Source organism: Pan troglodytes, chromosome 6 (genome assembly GCF_028858775.2).
Source record: "Pan troglodytes isolate AG18354 chromosome 6, NHGRI_mPanTro3-v2.0_pri, whole genome shotgun sequence".
Taxonomy (NCBI): domain Eukaryota; kingdom Metazoa; phylum Chordata; class Mammalia; order Primates; family Hominidae; genus Pan; species Pan troglodytes.
In genome coordinates, this window is record NC_072404.2 from 62,261,447 (window position 1) to 62,284,079 (window position 22,633).

Consider the following 22,633-nt stretch of genomic DNA (forward strand, 5'->3'; position numbering starts at 1 on the left):
GCACCATTTCTTTCAGCACTCTTTGTCATGGTAGACAGAAAACAGTCTTTGGAAAGATCCCTCAAAGCCAGAATTATGGACACGTGCCACTATTTTTTTTTTTCACTTTTGAGAGAGAAGCCAGGAGTTGAGAGTTTTCACTTAAAGGCATTATTTTGTATTGAGGAGGAAGTATGGCTGTGGTGGGTAAATGTAACAAATGCTCCTTTTTCTTCTATGTGGCTGTTGGCATCGTTTTCATCTGTGGCACTGCAATCTCTTAACTGCTTTTTAGAACTCTTACAAAGGCACTGTGGTCAATATATTTTTGTTAAATTTACAAGTCTATTAAGGAATTTGGGCTTGTGGTATTATGCTATCTTACTGTGCTTGGTATAATTTTATATTTTGTATTTGTAGGGTATACTCACCTGAGTCTAATAAGTGGTATAATTTATTTTTATTTTTTTTAGCTGTGTCCTCTCATTTTACTCCAGATCTTTTGCCTGAGCAAAGCATAAAACATTTATTCCCAAAAGTGATACTGAGAAGATATGAAAGCTATGACACTGAAAATTTAAACTTAAGACTGGAAAAGTGTGGGTGAGTGTAAGGAACACACACAAAAAAATTATAATGGACTTAACCAATGTTTATCAACTACCTTAGCAAAATCTTTCAGTGTGATGAATGTGGCAAAGCTTTTGACCGGTGCTTAATCCTTACTCAACATAAGATAATTCATGCAGGAAAGAAACCATACAAATGTAAGGAATGTGGCAAAGCCGTTAACTGGTTCTCAAACCTTATTCAAAGTAAGAGAATTCATAGTGTAGAGAAACCCTAGAAATGTCAAGAATGTGACAAAGCCTTGAACCAGTGCTCACACCTTATTGGACATGAGAGAATTCATACTGGAGAGAAATCTTACAAATGTGAAGAATGTGGCAAAGCCTTCAACCAGGGCTTACATCTCACTGGACACAAGAGAACTCATACTGGAAGGAAACCCTACACATGTGAAGAATGTGGCAAAACTTTTAACTGGTTGTCATACTTTTCTCAACATAAGAGAATTCATACTGGAGAGAAACACTACAATTATAAAAAATGTGGAAAAGCTTTTATGCATGGCTGAATTCTTACTAAAAATAAGATAATTCATACTGGAGAGAAATGCTACAAATGTGAAGAATGTGGCAAAACCTTTAACCAGAGCTCACATCTTATTGGACACAAGAGAATTCATATGGGAAGGAAATCCTACAATTGTGAAAAATGTGGAAAAGCTTTTATGCATGGCTCAATCCTTACTAAAAATAAGAGAATTCATACTGGAGAGAAATGCTACAAATGTGAAGAATGTGGAAAACCTTTAACCAGAGCTCACACCTTATTGGACATAAGAGAATTCATACTGAAAGGAAACCCTACACGTGAAGAATGTGGCAAAACTTTTAACTGGTTCTCATACTTTTCTCAACATAAGAGAATTCATACTGGAGAGAAACCCTACAATTGTGAAGAATGTGGAAAAGCTTTTATGCATGGCTCAATCCTGACTAAAAATAGGAGAATTCATACTGGAGAGAAATGCTACAAATGTGAAGAATGTGGCAAAACCTTTAACCAGAGCTCACGTCTTATTGGACACAAGAGAATTCATACTGGAGAGCAATGCTACAAATGTGAAAAATGTGGCAAAGCCTTTAACTGGGTTTCAAACCTTACTAAATATAAGAGAATTCATACTGGAGAGAAATCCTAGAAATGTGAAGAATGTGGTAAGTATTTGATCAATGGTCAATCCTTACTGAATATAAGATAATTCACATGATAGAGAGCCCCTATAATTGTAAGGAACATAGCAAAGGTTTTATTTTGTGCTCAACTTCTACTATAAGTGAATTCATTCTGGAGAGAAATTTTACCAAAGTAAAGGATGTGGCAAAACCATTAATGAATGTTGACATCACAATCTACATCAGTGATTTCATACTAAATAAAATTGGTATAAATGTAATGACTGTTGAAGGGTCTTTCACAAAATATAACCCTTAAAGTGCACAGGATTATTTTACCGAACAAAAACATTACAAATATAAAGAAAGGCACAATACCTTACTTATACCACAGATTTTATTGTACACTGGAAAATGTATACTGGAGGGAAACTCTCCAGGAGTTCCTCAAACTTTATACTGGGGAGAAACCCTATGGGTGTAATTTATTGGAAAAACTTTTGTTCCATACATATACCTTAGAAAACACTGGAGAGTTTCTACCAGAATATATTATACAGATTTAGATAATGTGAAAATGTAAATTAGAAATCAAGCCAAAGAAATATCATAGATTGACAGTAGAAAGCACTAAGGCAGTAACAGTTTAAGACATTACTCTAAATCCATGTTGATTATAGAGAATAATTTAAAATAGGTTGCTTACTTGTACCTAAGTTTAAATGGAGAAGGAGATTAATTTTTTTTTGGACAGTTATAATTACATTCAAATTATACTTTTTGGAATTGAAATAATTTTAGTTATTTTGAAAAGCAAATATTTATGTAAATTAAACACAAATTTCTTGATGTTATATCTTCATTTCTAGTTCTTATGTGAAAGCATGTGGTTTCTGCATCAGACCTCTGAGACATGTTTCACTATTAGGTAGGCACCATTAACACACTTTTCCATGGAACACTAAGGACATTTAAATGTAAGACACATGAAGAAAATCTAAGTGGAGAGGCCTTTTATAACAGTGTTGTAAGTGATTCATGCGGCAGGTGTTAAGGGTAATATTATTTTGCATTGTAGTAGAAAAGAAGCATTTTGAATCTTAGAAGTAATTTGTTTTACCAGTTACACGTTAAAATAATGAAATGCGTGGAGTTTAAAATACTTTTTGAGACAATGTTTGAACTTAATTTATTTTAATGGAATAAAATTGTTTTTTATGTGTTAAGACTGTTTTCAGAGGCATAGACAGGCTCAGAGAGCTGCAGTAATATCCTTAATACCCACCTAGTAGCCTGCAGAGTCAACACTGTGTCTTGGAGGAGACAGATACCTACTAAATAGCTGGCCCAGGAACTGTGGATTGGTGGTGAAGTCCTGGTAGGAGCCCAGGAAGGTGGTAAAGGAGAAGATGGCTCAACTTGGAAGTCTGGTACAAGAGGCTCATGCAGCTTCTCCCTTGTACATGGCTGGGAGTATCTGCATAATTCCCATCTCAAGGTTTAAGGTAAAGTTTTATTTATTTATTTATTTTGAGATGGAGTCTCGCTCTGTCGCCCAGGCTGGAGTGCAGTGGCGTGCTCTCAGCTCACTGCAAGCTCTGCCTCCGAGGTTCACGCCATTGTCCTGCCTCAGCCTCCTGAGTAGCTGGTACTACAGGTGCCCGCCACCACACCTGGCTAATTGTTTTGTATTTTTAGTAGAGACGGGGTTTCACTGTGTTAGCCAGGATGGTCTTGATCTCCTGACCTCATGATACGCCCGCCTCAGCCTCCCAAAGTGCTGGGTTTACAGGCGTGAGCCACTGCACCCAGCCAGAGTAGACTTATTTTTTTATGGAGGGGAACAAGAAGAGACATATGGTCAATGACAGCACTGTGAACCACTGGCAGGTTGGGGGCTGGGGCTTATACTAGGAAGCTCCCATTCTTCAGAGACTTGTGCATGTGGAGTACACAGGTGTCCATGGTGAAGGTTCAAGGCTTCCAAAGTTTTATGTGGGCCAGGTGCAGTGGCTCATGCCTGTAATCCCAGCACTTTGGTAGGCCGAGGTGGCTGGATCACCTGAGGTCAGGAGATCAAGATCAGCCTGGCCAACATGGTGAAACCTTGTCTCTACTATTAATACAAAAAATTAGCCAGGTGAGGCGGCAGGTTTGGTGGCAGGTGCCTGTAATCCCAGCTACTCAGGAGGCTGAGGCAGGATAATTGCTTGAACCCAGGAGGTGGAGGTTGCAGTGAACCAAGATCATACCATTGCACTCCAGTGAACCAAGATCATACCATTGCACTCCAGCCTAGGTGACAAGAGTGAAACTTCGTCTGAAAAACAAACAACGACAAGAAAGTTTTATGTGGAGGTGGAGAATAATTAAGCCATTAACACCTTCAAGGCATCTTCACGATACTTTGTCATCTGTAGAGCAACAGCACCCATCTACATTAATAGCCTGTATGAAGAGAATTATCCCAGTGAGTCCTCAAAAAATGTCCTTCTTGTAAAGTTGGGAAAACACAGGCTTTGTAATGTCAAATGTCTGCTGAACAGCACATGGATCAGAACTGAGAACCGTAAACAGCAAGGGCTGCAAGAAATTTCCTTCAAGCTGTTGGAGGCTCTATCTGCTCCTCACATGGATGGAAAGGACCTCAAGGAGCCTCATTTTCTATTTTAGAGACAGTGCACAGGGCAAGACAGCCTAGGAATACTTTTTTGACTTTAAGCAACACAATTTTTTAACATTAAAAAGAACCTTGCCAAACAGATACAATTACAGACGTGACAAGGGGGCAAATGCTGGGAGAGTCCAGGAGGGGAGAAAGCCCACTTAAAGGGCCAAGAATCTGAGCAGATGACTCAGGGAAAACATATTTGTATTAAGCAATTGAAGGATGACTTGAAAATTTCAGTCAGAAAACTGGAAATCAACATGAATCAACATGATTTTATTTGCCACATGGATACCAGATTGGCAAAACATTAAAAGAAAGTTAACATCCAGGAGAATCTGGATTCAGGGAAGCAGCTACATTCAGAAATTGCTGGTGGCAATGTACCTTCCTAAGCCCTTTTGGAAAGTGATCTGTCTATAGCTATTAAAATTTTACATATGCATATCCTTCCACCAAGTAATCTCCTGGGGAGTTTGTCATCTACAAGGGAATAATATATCCAATGGGCTGAGTGGTGTCCCCTCCCCAAAGTTCATGTTCTAACACTCAGTGCCTCAGAATGTGACTGTATTTGGACATATGGTCTCCAAAGAGGTTACAGGTTTTGAGTTCATTAGAGTGGACCCAAATCCAATATGACTGGAGTCCTTATTAGAAGAGGCGTTAAGGATGCAGAGATAGAAGTTCAGCCATCTACAAACCAAGGAGAGAGTTCTCAGAGAAACCATTCCAGCTAATAGCTTGTCGTTGGATTTCTAGCCTCCAGAATTGTAGAAAACTAAGTTTCTGCTGTTAAAGTCCTTCAGTCTGCAGTGGTGTGTATGGATGCTCTAGCAGATGGTTATAGACTATTAGGGCACACATAGGATGTTTCCTGAGAAGTGGCTGAAATGGAAATAGAAGACGATCATGTTCAGGCTCCACCTGCATTGCAAGGCTGAACTGCTGAGGAAAATGGCCTCCTTTATGGAATATTATGAAGACATGTGAGGTTGCAGATCCAGCCCTGATGGGGCTACAGGAACGAATTCTGTGGGATAGCCCATACATAGAGTAGCCTAAACATCCACCCTCCCCTTTTCAGCACCCCTTTTTGTGTAAAAACCTCCCTAGTTAAAGTGTGGGCTTTTAAATCTTAAAGGTCTGGCAGGGCAGTTTAGTTGCCTGCTATAGGAAATACCTTGGGTGGGTGTTTAAAACAATATAAATAGGCTGGGCACTGTGGCTAATGCCTGTAATCCTAGCACTTTGGGAGGCTGAGGCAGGTGGATCACCTGAGGTCAGGAGTTCAAGACCAGCCTGACTAACATGGTGAAACCCCGTCTCTATTAAAAATGCAAAAATTAGCCAGGCATGGTGGCACGTGCCTGAAATCTCAGCTACCTGGGAGGCTGAGGCAGTAGAATCACTGGAACCTGGGAGACGTAGGTTGCACTGAGCCAAGATCAGGCCGCAGCACTCCAGCCTGGGTGACAGACTAAGACTCTGTCTCAAAAAAAAAAAAAGCCAATATAAATAGTAGCAACATGCAAAGATACTCATGGCCTAGTGTAAACAATACAAAACTATTTTTCTCCTCTTTCTACAACTATGTGAGCAAGAACTTAGCACCAAACCAAGTTTCTGTTGGTGATGAATGGAGGTCCAATTCTTTTGGGAGGGGACTGTGGGTCACTTAGATGTCAAAGCCCTTTGACAGGGGCAATGGAGTCTCCATATTTGAGTCTGGGTCCTGGGCCTGCCCTGATCTTCTTGGATTCCTGTCTGAGGTGGTCCCTCTGTTCCTACTGTCACCCCAGACCAGTGCTGGCCATGGTTGGTGGCGTGGTGCTCCTGCCCTTTGTCCAAGGAGATGGGGTGGTTGAACCTATTACTCATTTCTACTTATCTGCATGAAGCTCTGCAAGGAGAGTGCCCAGAAGCTGGGCCAAGAGGCATCAGTGACCTGCCTGGCTATCTCTGCAGTGGGGAAAGTCCAATTAGAAATTCTGTTCTCCAGATCAGGTACCTGTGAGCATCTGCATAGACTCCCAGCCAGAGAGAAAACCAGATTACAGTGTGAAGTCTTGGGGTTAACATCTGAGTAGACAAACTTGTTCTCCAACACTCAACTTCTTATCCTGTCAGCCATGACTTGGGATATGATCCTGGCAGACCTATCAGGCTCCAAACACCTTACCACCTGCTCCTGTCCAGGGAAGGCACCCTCAACTCTTATTCCCCGAACACTTGGTGATGGGCAGGGATGTGGGGTTGCCCAGATGGGATCACAGGTGAGGCCTGGCCTGGATGGGTCTGCCCTGAGCTTCCCTGTGTTACCTATGTGTGTCCCCTGCCAAGTGACCCGGGGATTTGTGGATGAGAGCTGAGCCAACGTCTGCATCATTGGAAGATGCCCTCACTTCAAGCCTTCCACAGATGAGAGCCTCAGGAAGTCAAGATATAGCAATAGAACATCTTGCTCTTGAGCATCTCCATGAAATTAGCTTGATACAGGGCTGTGTCTAGAATAAGGGTTTCTGGTTACCAGAGTTTTAAGTTCTGGAGGGTCTGACACCAAGAAAGTGAGGTTACTTGAAGGTTCCATAACCTGGGCCCCTTCTTTCAGTGTGAGCTGCCCACAGGCCCTGCTGGGGTCCTGACTGCTCACCCTCCTTCCCCGTGTCAACTTCTAGAACTGCCTTAATTGCACATGACATAATCCTTTATAGCAAAATGTGTAAGACTTTCACTCAAATACCATTAGAATTAATAAGTTGATCAGTGTCACAAGATACAAGATACACATACAAAATTTTACTTAAAGCAACCAACAATAAAAATAAAATGTATAAATTTGATTTATAAAGCTTCAAAAATATTTAGAAAAAGTAATAGAAGTGCAAAAATTTTACACTTATTATTATTATTTTTTTGAGACAAGGTCTTGCTCTGTCACCCAGGCTGTAGTGCAGTGGTGTGATCACAGCTCACTGCAGCCTCGACCTCCTGGGCTCAATTGATCCACCTGCTTCAGCCTCCTCAATAGCTGGGACTACAGGTGTGTGCCACCATGCCTGACTAATTTTTGTATTTCTTGTAGAGACTGGGTTTCTCCATGTTTCCTAGGCTGTTCTCCAACTGGGCTCAAGCAATCTGCCTGCTTCTGCCTACTAAAGTGTTGGGATTATAGGTGGGAGCCACCATGCCTGGCCTACACTTAATTTTTTTTTTTAATGCTGAAAGAAATCAAGATCTGAAATAATTTAAAGATGTCTAATTTTCAAGAATAAAAATGCTTAATATTTCCAAGATAACAATATCCCACAAATGGACTGAGAAATTCAAAATAATCCCTTCAAATTCACAGCTATTTTTTGTTGTTGTTTAAAATGACAACTCTCCCCACACCAAAACTGATATAGATATGCACAGGAAACCAAAAGCATGAAACAATCTTGAAGAACAATTGACTTCCACTTCCCAATACAAATTCTTACTGCAGGCTGGGTGCAGTGGCTCACACCTGTAATTCCAGCATTTTGGGAGGCCGAGGGGGGCGGATCACTTAAGGTCAGGTTCAAGACCAACCTGGCCAACATGGTGAAACCCTGTCTGTACTGAAAAAAACAAAAAGCAAAAAACAAAATTAGCCAGGCATGGTGGCAGGCGCCTGTAACCCCTGCTACTTGGGAGGCTGAGGCAGGAGAATTGCTTGAACCCGGGAAGTGGAGGTTGCAGTGAGCTGAGATCACACCAATGCACTCTAGCCTGGGCGATAGAGTGGGACTCCATCTAAAAAAAATTCTTACAGCAAAGAATAATATCTATTACCCCGCTTCCTCCCCATTTTTTTCTCTGTCCAGACTTAGAACTACGGGGTAATTTGACCACTCTGTGATACGGCCAGCTGCAGGTTTTTCCCTGCAGGCTTAAACCCAAGCCAGGGTCTCAAACATTCCCAGGCACTGATAAAAATGTTTAGGATGTTGCCCACAGCATTGATGGAAATTAGCCCTGGCCCTAAGCCAAATTTCTTAACCTTTATATAAGCTCCATAACCAGATCCACTCATTGCAGACATACCGGGGTAGAACATCTGTGTTTTGACCCTTGCAAGGATACACTGCCGTCCCCTCTTTGTGTCTGTTCCTTTAATGCATGCTTTGAACAGACCACTCTGGGCTTCGAGGCTTCTTTCTTTGGAATTCCATCTGCCCCATTTCAGGATGGTTTGGGGCAGTCCCTTGTGGAAACTCCCCTGCTGTCACTTTTAGGGCAACTCCAGCCACTGATTCAGCCTGAGGAAAGAACTGGTGTAGTCGGCATTACTCTAAAGAATGTGCTGGGAGGCCGGGTGCAGGGGCTTACACCTGTAATCCCAGCCCTTTGGGAGGCCAAGGTGGGTGGATCACGAGGTCAGGAGTTCAAGAGCAGCCTGGCCAACCTGGTGAAACCTGGAGTCTACTAAAAATACAAAAATTAGCCAGGCATGGTGGCGGGTGCCTGTAATCTCAGCTACTTGGGAGGCTGTGACAGGAGAATCACTTGAACCTTGGAGGTGGAGGTTGCAGTGAGCCCAGATCGTGTCACTGCACTCCAGCCTGGGCGACAGAGCAAGACTCTGTCTCAAAAAAAAAAAAAAAAAAAGAGAGAATGGCCTAGAGAAAACAGGACCCTGCTGGGGAGATCTCAGGATGACTGCAAGCGCCTGTGTGAGGCTCTGTCACCCACTGCCTGATGCCTGCAGGCTGCCCTGTGAGTGCCAAGATGCTGTGAAAGCTCCAGCAGGCTAGAGGAGGCTGATGGGGGGGGGCTGAAATTTCCAAGGATCCTGGAGCTCATCGGGCAGAGAGGTGTTAGGCTGGCCTCTGCCATGGCAGTCCACCAGGGAACAAAGGCTCTGCTGGGAACCAAGAGCAAAGTCCCCAAGTTAGAGGAGGAGGAATGCACCTAGAGGAAGGCCTGCTGCTGCCCACTCTGTCAGTTACCCTTGTGGAGGTTAAATGGAAGAAAGGCTCTGTGGAGAGGTGCCAGGGGAGTCTGCAGCCTCAGGCCTGCTTCTGAGGGTGGCTTTGGATGGTAGTGGCAGCAGGTGCTCTGGGTCCCATTTTCTTTGGCAGGCAGAGAAAAAAAGAGGAAAGAGAAGCTGCCCCACCTGCCCCACAGTCACCTCAAGCTCACTGGGGCTCTAGGTGATCTGTGGTGGTAGCTGGACCATGCTAGGTCTTGAGGGGCAGGGCTGAGGGGTGCTGCAGCAGTGGCTGTTTTCGTGTAGACAGCAGGCCTGGCTGATACTTGGACCTGTACAGGACAGGAGTGGAATTTTTGGGGCTGGGAATGGAGTGTGGGTGCCAGTGTGAGGAGCAGGCTGGTACCACCACCTCTTCCCTCTCCCAAGAGTGGAGCTAGCACCACAGCCCCTACCATGACAGGAAGGCCAATATTTCTTTCAATGTTTGGCCATTGAAGGGCACCAGAGGCCCCATGTGGCTAGAATGAGTCACCGGTCCCTTCAGAGCAAGCAACAAGTTTTGGCTCTGAGGGGTCTACATCTTCCCAATCCTCCAGTACATGCTGGGACAAACACTCTCCTGGGAACTGTCCTTGAGACAACCTTAGACAAGTTCTGTCTCTAGGTGGGGGTCTCAAAACCCATGCTTTGAGGGGAAGCCAAATGGAAGCCAGTGACATTATCCCGCACAAGAGGACTGGTGTGTATCAAACAATGTCGCTTCCCAGGAGGGCACAGGGCATCGTAGTTTTTTTTTTTTTTTTTTTTTACAGAGTCTCGCTCTGTCACCCAGACTGTAGTGTAGTGGCACAATCTTGGCTCACTGCAACCTCTGCTTCTCAGGTTCAAGAGATTATCTTGCCTCAGACTCCTGAGTAGCTGGGATTACAGTCAAGCACCATGACGTTGGGTAATTTTTGTATTTTTAGTAGAGATGGGGTTTCACCATATTGACCAGGCTGGTCTAGACTTCCTGACCTCAAGTGATCCACCCACCTCAGCTTCCCAAAGCACTGGGATTACAGGCATAAGCCACCGTCCCTGACCTGAGATCATGGCTTCTCTTCAGGACTTGGAGAGGATGGGGATTGCATGTCTGCACAGAGCCCATAAAACAGCTTTGTGTGGTTGGTGCCAAAGCCTGATGGCACCTGGAGTATGACAGTTGATTCTTGGGATATTATGACAGTTGATCATTGATTATTGGGAACTGAATAAGGTGACTCTGGCGATGCATGCTGTTGTCCCCCAAATGGCTCAAATCCTGGAGAAACTAAATACTTGCTCAGGTCCATGGCATACTGTCCTGCATTTGGCAAATGCTTTTGGCAGCATACCCTTAGACCCAAAGTCCCAGGACCATTTTGCCTTCAACTGAGAGGACTAACAATGTGCCTTTTGGTTGCTCCTAGAGAAATTTACACAGCCCAACTATCTGACATGGTTTAGAGTGATGTGAGACATTTTGGAGTGATGTGCCCGACATTCTCTGGGAAAACCATATGGATAATGTTATTCTAATCTCTACAGATTGAAGTCTTTTGCAGAAACCTCCCCAGAAACTCCTAGAGTATTTACAATCCAGAGGATGGGCCAGTCATGCACAGAAAGTCCAGGGACCAGGCGGCACCATAACGTTACTGGGCATGGTCAGGTTAAGTAAGACCAAGGTTTTGCCAACAGCTGTGACCATCAAAATCCAGACATACCCACAGGCCTCTGTATAGTTTGGATCTGTGTCCCTGCCTGAATCTCAAATCTAACTGTAATCTGCAGAGGTGAGGCCTGGTGGGAGGTGATTGGATCATGGAGGTGGTCCCTCATGAATGGCTTAGCACCATCCCCTCTGCGCTGTTCTTGTGATAGTGAGAGCTCTCACAAGATCTAGTTGTTTAAAAGTGTGTAGGCCGGGTGCGGTGGCTCACGCATGTAATCTCAGCCCTTTGGGAGGCCGAGGCAGGCAGATAACGAGGTCAGGAGATCGAGACAATCCTGGCTAACATGGTGAAACCCCATCTCTACTAAAAATACAAAAATTAGCTGGGCGTCGTGGCACGTACCTGTAGTCCCAGCTACTTGGGAGACCAAGTCAGGAGAATCACTTGAACCCGGGAGGTGAAAGTTGCAGTGAGCCGAGATCGCACCATTGCACTCCAGCCTGGGCAACAGAGTGAGACTCCATTTCAAAAAAAAAGTATGTAGCATCTCTCTCCTCTCTCTCTTGTTCCTGTTCCAGTCATGTAAGATGTGCCTGCCTGCTTCCTCTTCCCCTTCCACCATGATTTTAAGCTCCCTAAGGCCAGCAGTGTGAGAATGGACTAATATACCTTGTTTTATGAAACGGCTGTATCTGCAAAGGGATCCCCAACACAGAAGGAGGCAGGAAACCAAAGAATGAGACAGACAAATCCAGTTTGTCAGTAAAGGGTAATTTATTGGGGGGAATTTGTGGACAGAAGCATGGTCTTGAGTGGTAGCAAGACAGGCAGTTCCCCAGGCTGTTACCGCCAAGATTTAGGGCTTACTTAGTATAGGAAAAGGGTAAATATGCACTACAGGAATGTGCAGGACATTTAAGGTCAGCCTTCCAGAAAGAGAATGAGGTGCTCATCGTAGCCTGTAGTTTGTATGATGACATATAGGTTGCTTTGACCTAAGGAGAAGATTTACAGTAAGTATGTGCTCTTACACAAGAAACAGTAGATCAAGTAGAAATCTTAAAGGCATTCCCAGAAATGGGGTTAATCCAAAGTCAACATGGTGGATTCGCATCCAAGATGGAGCTGCTTTAGCCTCCACAGAGCTCCTTCCCCAGACCCATGGAGCCCTTAGGGTTTAGAGGACCAGCGTAGAAATTCTCATCCAGGCAGTTTCTTCCTTTTGGTTCTCAAAAGGGAACTGAATGTACACATCTGCTTATTATTCTCAAATAATTTCTTCTTTCACCTTATTATTTCTCAAATCTTTCCTTCTTTTCCCTCTCCACAGAAAAAGTTCCAGAAAATTTAAAAATCTTTTCAGAAAAGACAGTACACTGAGCAAGATTTGCACATCAAGAAAAAGTAGAGACAGGAGATGAGAGTCAAGTGTTTTGGGGGGTAGAGAAAAAGACTAGGCTGGAAGGGGTACTGGGCCACTTGTGCGGGTGTGTACACCTGTGTGTGTGTGTGTGGTGTGTGCGTGTGTGTGGTGTGTAACATTTCTACTTGAAAAACTCCAGCCCTCTCTAGCCTGGATTAATAGAAAGATGTGTGTTTGCCCATGGGCAGGTGGGGTGCTTGGGGGCAGGAGACCCTGGAATGGGATGCGGTGATGGCAGCTGGGCTGTTGGGCAGGCGGGATGAGCTGCAGAAGGAGCAGGGCTCTGGTTCCCATGCTTGTCCATCCTGCTGGCATGGAGCCACCTCCAGGCTGCGGGGTGGGTGTGGTAGGTGGGGCTTCCTTCCTTCCCCAAACTAGCCCAGCAATTCCCCAGGAAGCCAGACCTCTGCTACCCTTCTTTCTGCACCTCTACAGGGAGAGTCATCCTGTCTGCACCAAGGATGGGAAAAGCAGAGGAATCCCACAGGCCAGGTGGGTCGCAATGGGTAAACGGGGGGTGAACATATATGTGTTTCTGTGGCTCCCCACTCTGTCATTTGCAGACACTGCTAATCAGTCAGTCACAGAATTCTCACCCCAGTGCCCAGTGAGCACCACCAAAAGCTCCAGATGGTTTATAAGTATCTGGAGACTCTTGCATTCCCTGTGGATCCTTCCTGACCAGATCTTAGAATCTTCCCTGGAAATGAGGAAGTGGCATGTCACCACCCAGTACCTTAGGAAGACCCTGCCCTGTCAGTCAGAGATGGCATCTTGGGTGACCACTCCCTGAGTGGAGGAAGAGAGGATCCTGTGCAGGGAGCTTCCTTGGTGGATCATGGGGTAAGTGATGCCTTTGGTCTGGCATAAAGCCTGGTGTGTGGAGCAGAGATTCGAGTGGGGCTGGGACAAGCAGGTGCTGCTCAACCAGGCCTCCAAATACACCTTGTCCCCCTCCCACCATAGCTGAGCCTGGATGGGAATGTGGACACCTTATAGACTCCAGAGGATGGGACCCTGGTCAGTGGTGGTCCTGGGGTGTGGGGTGAAGGCAGCTGGGACAGGGCCTCCAGGTGTGGGAGGAGCCAGCCTCTCCTGTGAGGCCCTGGGCAAGTCTCTGCCCTCTTTGGGCCTCTGTTTCCTCATCTGGCAAATGTACAAATCATGAGCCTGTTGTGCAGGCCTCACAGGGTCATGATGGGGTTCGGGGAGGATGGGAATTTGAGGGTGCTTGTGTCTGGCTCTTCTCATGAAGGATGATGGTGACAGCAATGCTGAGAGCCACATGAAACCGAGTCCTCAGGAGGCCCTGTGAGGATGGTGTGGTTCCCATCACACTTCCCTGACAAGAGGGAATTATGATCTTCAGACTCAGGAGAAATATGGGGTTTGTTTCAAGTCCATGGAGCTCCACAGTTCTTTTGAGAGGTGAGAGCCTAGGAGGTTGACCTAGCGGATTGACAGAGGGTGGGCAGAGACTCTGTCTTGTGGTCACTTTCAGACAGCCTGTGGCCACGGGTCCCTGGTCAGCAGCAGGCCCTGTTGAATGGGAGCCCTGGGCAGGCACTGTGAGGGAGGCCTGAGGTGTTGCTCCTGGAACCTCACAGCTGTTGCTCTGTCCTACAGCTACAACCTGTCCTGCTGCTGAGCCCCATCCCAGTAGGCCAGCCACGCCCTCAAGGCCAAGAAGACCAAGCCATGAAGAATCTCAGGCCCACTGAATGCCCGGGTGGCAGGGGCAGAGTGCCTCAGGGCTCAGGGAAGTTTGGGCTGAGTGTGTGCTCTGGGAGCCAGACAGCTAGCTGCACAGGGCTCCCAGCTCCACCATGACCAGCCCTGTAACTGGGGCAGGGGACTCACTCCTGTGGTACTTGAGCATCACTGTCATATATTTAATGTGTCTGTCCAATCCTTTTCTCTTTTTATCTCTCTTCCTCTATAATCACCATGTACTACTGATCTGTTAGTGATTGTGTTCAAATGAATAAACATATGTTAAATAGTGTGTATTGTACTTCCTCATGATTTCTTCACTATAGTGTATGACTCCACTCATACCAGGTACTTAGAATAGTCAAGTTTACAGAAACACAAAGTAGAAGAGTGGTTCCCGGGGCTACAGGAAGGTAGGTGAGTGTTTAATGGGTACAGAGTTTTAGTTTTGCAAGATGAAAAACACCCCCTATAAATGTGGAGGATGCTCGTAAAACCGTGTGAATGTGCTTAATTCCTTTGACCTGCACTCTTAAAAATTGTTAAAATGAAAAAAAAATTGTTGACCAGGTGCAGTGGCTCACGCCTGTAATCCCAGCACTTAGGGAGGCGGAGGTGGGCAGATCACCTGAGGTCAGGAGTTCAAGACCAGCCTGGCCAACATGGTGAAGCCCCGTCTCTAGTAAGGATACAAAAATTAGCCAGCTATGGTGGTGCATATCTCTAATCCCAGCTACTCGGGAGGCTGAGGCAGAAGAATTGCTTGAACCTAGGAGGTGAAGGTTGCAGTGAACAAACATTGCACCACTGCACTCCAGCCTGAGAAACAGAGCAAGACTCTGTCTCAAAAAAAGAAACAGAAATCCCAGCAACAACAACAAAAAACAGACTATAGCTATCTGCAATGGCATGAATGAATATCACAAATATAATGTATAAAAGTAAGTAGATATAAAAATATACGTACTATATAATTTTTTACAAAATCCAATAAGCAGAAAAAACTGAGGTCCTGGTTTTCAGTAATACTGGAGTAGCTTGTTGAATTAACACAGATTATAATGAAGACACCTGAATAATATATTTTTTATATATATATATATTTTTAATGAAGTCTCACTCTGTCACACAGGCAGGAGTGCAGTGGTGTGATCTCAGCTCACTGCAACCTCTGCCTCCTGGGTTCAAGCGATTCTCCTGCCTCTGCCTCCCAAGTAGCTGGGACTACAGGCACACGCCACCATGCCTGGCTAATTTTTGTATTTTTAGTAGAGATGGGGTTTCACCATGTAGGCCAGTCTGGTCTTGAACTCCTGACCTCATGATCCGCCCACCTCAGCCTCCCAAAGTGCTGGGATTACAGGTGTGAGCCACCGTGCCCTGCCTATATTATATATTGTTATAGAAACACATCTGTATGATACAAATATGACCTATGTGTGAGTAAGAACTGAATGAGGATTTCAGCTGTGCCCACTGTAGGGGAGATAGGTATTGAAGTTTGAATCCAGCCCAATTAAAATGGTTTGTAAACAGTAACATCGCTCTTCAAAGCTACACAACGGAATTGAGAGTCTCTATAATGATTCTTTACAGTTTTAGTACACAACTTTAAAATTCATGAGACGTGTGAGGAAACATGAAAATGAGATCCATACACAATTTAAAAAGCAGGCAGTAGAAGTGATCCTAAGATATTCAAGGTGTTCTAATTCAGGATGTTTAAAGGCAGCTATTGTAAATCTGTTCATGGGGGTAAAGGAAAATATTTTAAGAGATGTGGAACCTAAGCAAAGAATTGGAAATTATGAAATAATAGGAAGATAAGGAAATTAAAAGAAATACTTTTGAGCTTATTCAAAGATTAGAAACAGAAGACAGAGCAATAGAAATTGCCCATTCTGAATAAAAGAGAGAAAAAGCTTAAAGAAAATGAAGAGTCTTAGAGACCTGTAGAATGATTGAGTCCAAGTTGGAAAGGGGACAGAAAAATTAAATGAGGTACAAAGTAAATCACCAACTAATAGCTAAAAACTTCCAAAAATTGGTCAACCCCCCCAGTTTTTATACCCAACATGTCAACAAACCCCTCCAAAAAATATAAATAAAACCATACCAAGACCATATTGTGATTTAGGAGACTGGCAAGGCAGAGCTTTCTATTGACTTGCTGTGGTTTCTAATTTTAACTACTTAGAAGAGTGAAAAATAGGTTCTCCTTAGAGTTTCTTTTTTTTTCTTGGAGAAAAAAAAGTATTAAAGGCAGATGAGTTTCCAGCTTCCTCTTAAATTTCCAGTGTCTTACTTTGGAAATTATTTGAATTTGTTTCTTCCAAATCCTGCAGTAATACTGATGCTCCAGAAAGGCATCCCATGGAGATTCTGCTCTTGTGCATCCATCCTGCACGGAGCTGAAGCTGTGCCTCCTCTAGTTTCATTAGCGTTTAGTCGTGGGGTACTTCGAGTTAATCTGGAAAACTAAATGTTAAAATGGATTCAGGCCGGGCGCGGTAGCTCACGCCCGTAATCCCAGCACTTTGGGAGGCCGAGGTGGGCGGAACACTTGAGGTCAGGAGTTCGAGACGAGACTGGCAAAAATGGCAAAACCCCATCTGTACTAAAAATACAAAAATTAGCCAGGTGTGGTGGCAGGTGCCTGTAATTTCAGCTACTGGGAAGGGTGAGGCCGGAGAATCTCTTGAACACGGGAGGCGGAAGTTGCAGTGAGCCTGGATTCAGTCACCGCACTACAACCTGGGCTACAGAGCGAGACTCCATCTCAAAAAACGAAAAAGAAAAATGGATTCAAAGAATTATCACTGTTAAGTTCCACCAGCAAATTACTAAACGTGGTTCCAAAGGAATATTTAAAAAGGGAAATTAAGTGTTACCAAGAAAGCCCTATTTACAGCAGAAACACAGACACTGTTCGTGACCTCACTACACAAACTTCCTTCATGTGTTGGGAGGGACCAAGGGGCTCTCTGGTCCTGCACCTGCATTAATTACTTCCAGGAGGTCCACGCTAGGACCCCAAGGCCTGGGAACCAGCCTGGGTCAGGGGCAGAGAAGTGGGGAACGTGGCTCCAAGGGGCACTCCTGAGGTGCAGAGGAGGATTTGTGACAGCCCAGAGGATAGAGGAAATGGTGGCTTTGAAAAGGCAAGTGCCAGTTTATCAGGAACCATGTATCTCCATTTCTGGCAGTGAACTGACGGTTTCAGACACTCATGAGAAAGCGTCCGACGTGGAATGCCCAGAAGTCGGAGAACTGTCAAACATCTGGCCGTTAGCCACATTCCTACGCAGGGGCTACACTGCGCATGTCCGAAGGGGCGTGTCAGGGGTGGGGCGAGGAGGAGGTACCGTTCCGATGGAGAGACGGTGCCGAGGGAAGGGGCGGGGCGAGGAGAAGGGGCAGAGCCGAGGGAAGAGGCGGGGCGAGTCCAGCTCCAGGAGGAGGAGCGTTACTATTGGAACCTTGACAGGTTTGTGAGCAGCTCCCTGTCCCCTGCTGCTCCGTGAGGAATCAAACTTCTGGCACTGACGAAGCATGAAGCCAGCATCTTAGGGGGAGGTAGTGACATAATTACAAGATACGATCAGCCACCCTGGTCCCGCTGTCGCCTGGCAGGCAGGAGAGGTTTGGGAACAACCAGGCTCTCCTTGGCATGGCAGAACTGCTCTGGACACAGGGAGGTGTGGATTGGTGGGCGGGAGCTAAGCCTGGCATACTGGGAGTTGTCGTCTTTGATTAGCTTCCAGTTTTTTCATCACTGGGCGACTGGATTACAATCCCAGCCAGCATTAACAGGAGGCGGCGCGCAGTCCTGAAGGCGAAGTCCGGTTGTGCCGGCCTTGCTGTGCATGCTGGGAGCTGTATGTAGTCTCTTCACCGCTCCCGCCCTTTCAAGAGCTTCGGGACTACAATCCTAGCATGCCCCAGGCTCGGGAGCCTGGTGAAGTTCTCGGGGGGAGGAGCGAAGCGGCGCGCGCCTGGCCAGACACGCTGGAAACGGTAGCTCTTAACGGTTTTCCGCCCGTTGGTGGCAAGGCGGCTGGACTGGAATCCCAGCAGGCGACATGCGAGGAGGAGGGCAGCCCAGGAGGGTTGGGCAGGGCAGTGTGGACCTCGCCGCTTCCACAGCGATGCTGGCTACTGATCGCAGGCACCTCCTTGCCATGGGAAGTGAGTCGGGAGGGGGACAGGAGGGGCAGGTCCAGGCTGGGCAGTGAGGAGGGCATGACGCCGCGAAGTGCACCTCGCCCCTGTCCAACTCGGACGGGTGTGGTCCTCACCCCACTTCCCGCTGCTCGGCTGGGTTCCCTCTCCCACCTGCACCTGGGGTCTTTCCTGGGCATCGCGCCTCCTCCAGCCCAGGGAGCCGCCTGCTTTCCTAAGCTGCTGTGGGAACTGGCCTGAGGTCCAGGCGCTGTCCATTGTGCCGCTGCCCTCTTTTCTCTCCAGCTAGAGCGCAGTGCAGCCACTATGGGGAGAAATCCGCCGCCTGGCCCGCCAGTGCACAAGTTCAAAGCTTCGCAGGGGGTGACATGGCCTGTGGCTTCGTGAAAATGTCACCCTCACCAGCACCTTTTTCACGGATGTTGAGGCGGCAGAGAAGGTCATTATTGGTTTACGCAGGAGTTGCTAAAATCCGAGGAGAAAATTTCACTTCCCAGGCGTGTGTCTCTGGTGCGCCATTTTTCACCAACCCATTTGGTGGAAAGTCCACCAAATGGCTACCTAAAGATAAAGACGGTTTAGGCATTTTCATTGGCACGTCATTGGCCTCATCTCAACTGAGGCCTGACTGGGCAGTGTCTCAAAGACACAGATGGCAACCTGATATTCAAGAACAGATAGTGCTCCAGCTTTGTGGGAGCGACTTTCAAGGTGTGGACCACTTGGGGAGTCTTTGAAATTCCTTAGGCTTCACATCTTTGCTGTGAATAGAAAGCTGATCACCCCCGGCACTCACGGCAGTACCTTTACTCTCTCGGGCTGATCTGTTGACTTTTTCTGTCTAGACAATGGAAACTTCCGGAAGCACTTCTAGTTTCGTGTACCTTCCTAATAATTGATGTCCCTAAATTCCATATGTCCTCAGGGACAGTTGCTTTGATTCTGGAATGGCGCCAGCTTTTATGCTTTTATGTCTAATCCGTAAAAACCAAGGTGTTAATCTACATGAAAATAAGACCTTGTTCATATAGCACATTCCAACAGGCTTCATTTGTGATTCCTGAGTGAGGGTTACTATACATAAAAACCCCTAAAAACCCTGGGCATGGATATTGACACTGTTATTGTACTTTGTGAATAATTTACTCCTTCAGGATCAGTTACACATGGGCTCATCAGCACCTTTGTAAATAAAGGAACAAGAACCATGCGGCATCTATGGACATGGCAAGATGAAGTATAGGGAGACCACAGCACATCAGCTCTTCCCTTGTTTTCAGTAGAGTCTGTGGGGTCAAGTACCTGCATTCCTCCCCCATCCCTCAATATTCTCATTCTACTCCTGAGTGTTCCCTCGTTAGGTGGGAGTTTCTAAATACACTTGTCTGCAAGTGTTGATGGGGATGTTGTAACATGAGGGCATCCATCATCCGTCACCTTAAAGGTGAAGGGAGAGGATTTTGTGATTTGTGTTCAAGAGGCACTGCTGTTGGGTGTGTGGCTGCAAAAACACGTGATCTCAGCTGTCCCCAGCAGCTGCCTCACAAGATTGGTCCTGATGCAGCCACAGCTGCTGTTCACACAGCCAGGAGCTCCTTGCAGTTTGGTGTATTCTGCTGAGATTTGTGGCTCTGACCCTCCTCTGCTCACTCCGTTCCTGGTAGTATCTGCTCAGCTGCCTGGTTTGTTCCAGTGTTTCCTGGGAGCCTGTTGTGTAACTGCATTTCAGAGGGTCTTTGGGGATTCCACCCTCACTACACCAGTCACTCTACACTGGCCATGCACTTAGCTTCTTGGGGCCCTGTATGTGTCCTCTTCAGTGGAGCTGTGAAGAGTTCTAGTTGGGGATAGATCTCATTCTCACGTGCTCAGGCTGCTTAGAAAGCTGATCATCTCCTCTTTGGACACATGAACATTATTTCTTTTGTGTATTTTGAGGTCTGATGCTGTTTTTTGTTTTGTTTTGTTTTGTTTTTGTTTGTTTGAGACAGAGTCTCGCTCTGTCGCCCAGGCTAGGGTGCAGTGGTGCAATCTCGGCTCACTGCAAGCTCCGCCTCCCAGGTTCACGCCATCCTCCTGCCTCAGCACCCCGAGTAGCTGGGACTACAGGCGCCCACCACCACGCCCAGCTAATTTTTTGTATTTTTAGTAGAGACGGGGTTTCACTGTGTTAGCCAGGATGGTCTCGATCTCTTGACCTCATTATCTGCCCACCTCGGCCTCCCAAAGGGCTGGGATTACAGGCGTGAGCCACCGCACCCGGCCTGTTTGTTTTTAAATAAAGTGGATTCTTGCATTAACAGTCACTTTTAGATATCTTTGTGAATTTAACTCTGGCATCAACTTCCTGATGTTGGCATGCGATCCCCATTTTATAAGTGAGGAAACTGACACTCAGAGAGGTAGAGTAGCTTTATTTACTTCACACAAGCTTTTCATGAATTTCAAGTCTCAACCTAGAAGTCTTCCTCTAAGGTATGATTATGGCATATTCCAGTTTGTGTTTCTCTGCCAGCATCCCGAAGGGGTCCACATCTCATTAGGACTCCATTTTCTTCTTAATGACAGGAAACTTGCAGAAACAGGCCTTTGGTTGGGGAGAGCACTTGCTGGCACTTGGCCTTCCCTGTCCTCTGCCTTCCTCCTGTCAGGGCGTAGATTTGATTTGAGGTGATTTGAGGGAGCTGGAGCAGCGGTAGATCCTGACCAGCACTCACCTGGAATGCTTGTTGATATGTAAAGATAACACCCACTCTCTTTTTGAGGTGTGATTTTTTTTGTTCTAATTATTCCTCTGGGCCTTCTCTTCCAGGTTTGTGCTATGTACTAACATGCAATACAAATACTGATGAAAACAAAACTATTGCCCTCCTACCAAATGGTAACAATGCTTATATTTTTCCTCTTTTTCTAATTATAAAATAAATGCATGCTATTTTAAGAATGTCAGATCATAAAGATATTTATGTAGTGAAAGTCTCCCATGTCTTCCTCTTCCTTCCAAACTCACTCCCTTCTTAGAAGAAATTATTATAGCTTGGTTTTTATTCTTCTGGATGTTTTCTATAAATTTATAAATACGTATAAAGTTGGCCGGGTGCAGTGGCTCAGGCCGGTAATCCCAACACTTTGGGAGGCTGAGTGGGGAGGATCCCTTGAGCTCAGGAGTTTGAGGCTGCAGTGAGCTGTGATCACGCCACTGCACTTCCATCTGGGTGACAGAGTGAGACCCTGCCTCCAGAAAAAAAAAAAAAAGAGATAAATACATGTACAGTTTTTGAACACAGATTATATTATACTATATTGTTTTTATTTTGCTGTTTCACAAGCAATGTATCACTTACATTATTCCAAATAAGTGCATGAGATTCTAACTCTCTATTTCTAATGTATTCCAAAGAATGGGTATACAATATTTGTTTCACTGTTTATTTTTTGATAGAAATTTACATTGTTTCTAGTTTCATCATTGTTAAAAAATGCAGCAATAAGATTCTTGTACATAATTTATTACACTGATAATTAACTGTTCAGTTTATCTTGCCTTCTTTTAGTCAGAGAATATGTCATGAGTTTAATATTTATTTTATGATTTGTTTCATAGGGAAATTAATGTTATGACTGGATAAATTCGAGGTTGTCTATCTCCGTTTTCTGATGGAAAAGCATGGAGTTCAGAAGCATTGCTCGCTCCTTCAGTTTCTAACAAGTCAGTAATCTCATAGCAATTTAAATTTAAATGTTTGAATTACCTCTCCTTCCCTGGTTCAGAGTAAGTATGTTGTTTTTCTGTTTGTAAAACTTCTGACTCTGGGTTTTTTCAGTTGGGCTTTAGAGAGGACAACTCCCATATTGCTGTTATATCTATTTCTCTTCAGCATCTGGCTGCATGTGATAAAGATTATAGAATTAGATCTGGTCCTGTATATATTTTGGGACCAAAAATTCAAAGTAATCAACTCAAGATAGGAGTCTACAACTTTAATTCTTAATAAAAGATTTCCTTTGATTTCCCCAAATCTTTATGATTCCTAGAAGAAATTCACCCATGGGTGAAGCATGTGGCTCTGTTGAATAATGTTTTGTTGGGGATTTCCACATCGAGTTTCGTGAGGCATATTATTTTACAGGGTTTTTTTTGTTTTTTTTGTTTTTGGTACTTCCTTTCTCTGATTCTATTGGAGAGTAATACTAGCTTCCTAAAATATATTGGGAAATGTTCCCTCTTCTACTTTTGGACAATATTAAACTCATAATGACAAGTTTTCTTGT

General features: G+C 45.2%; 1 long non-coding RNA gene across 2 annotated transcripts; it reads right to left on the reverse strand.

The window, feature by feature from the left end:
- Window positions 1–11,801: 11,801 nt before the first annotated feature.
- On the reverse strand, window positions 11,802–17,639 carry LOC129144567 (uncharacterized). 2 transcript variants are annotated; one of them, XR_008549003.2, is made up of 3 exons: window positions 17,176–17,639; window positions 16,485–16,657; window positions 11,802–12,038 (listed from the first exon to the last, which is right to left on the reverse strand). It is a non-coding gene; the product is annotated as an uncharacterized LOC129144567 (long non-coding RNA). The 2 variants fall into 2 exon arrangements; XR_008549001.2 differs by having other exon boundaries at window positions 16,296–16,657.
- Between the last annotated feature and the right edge of the window lie 4,994 nt (window positions 17,640–22,633).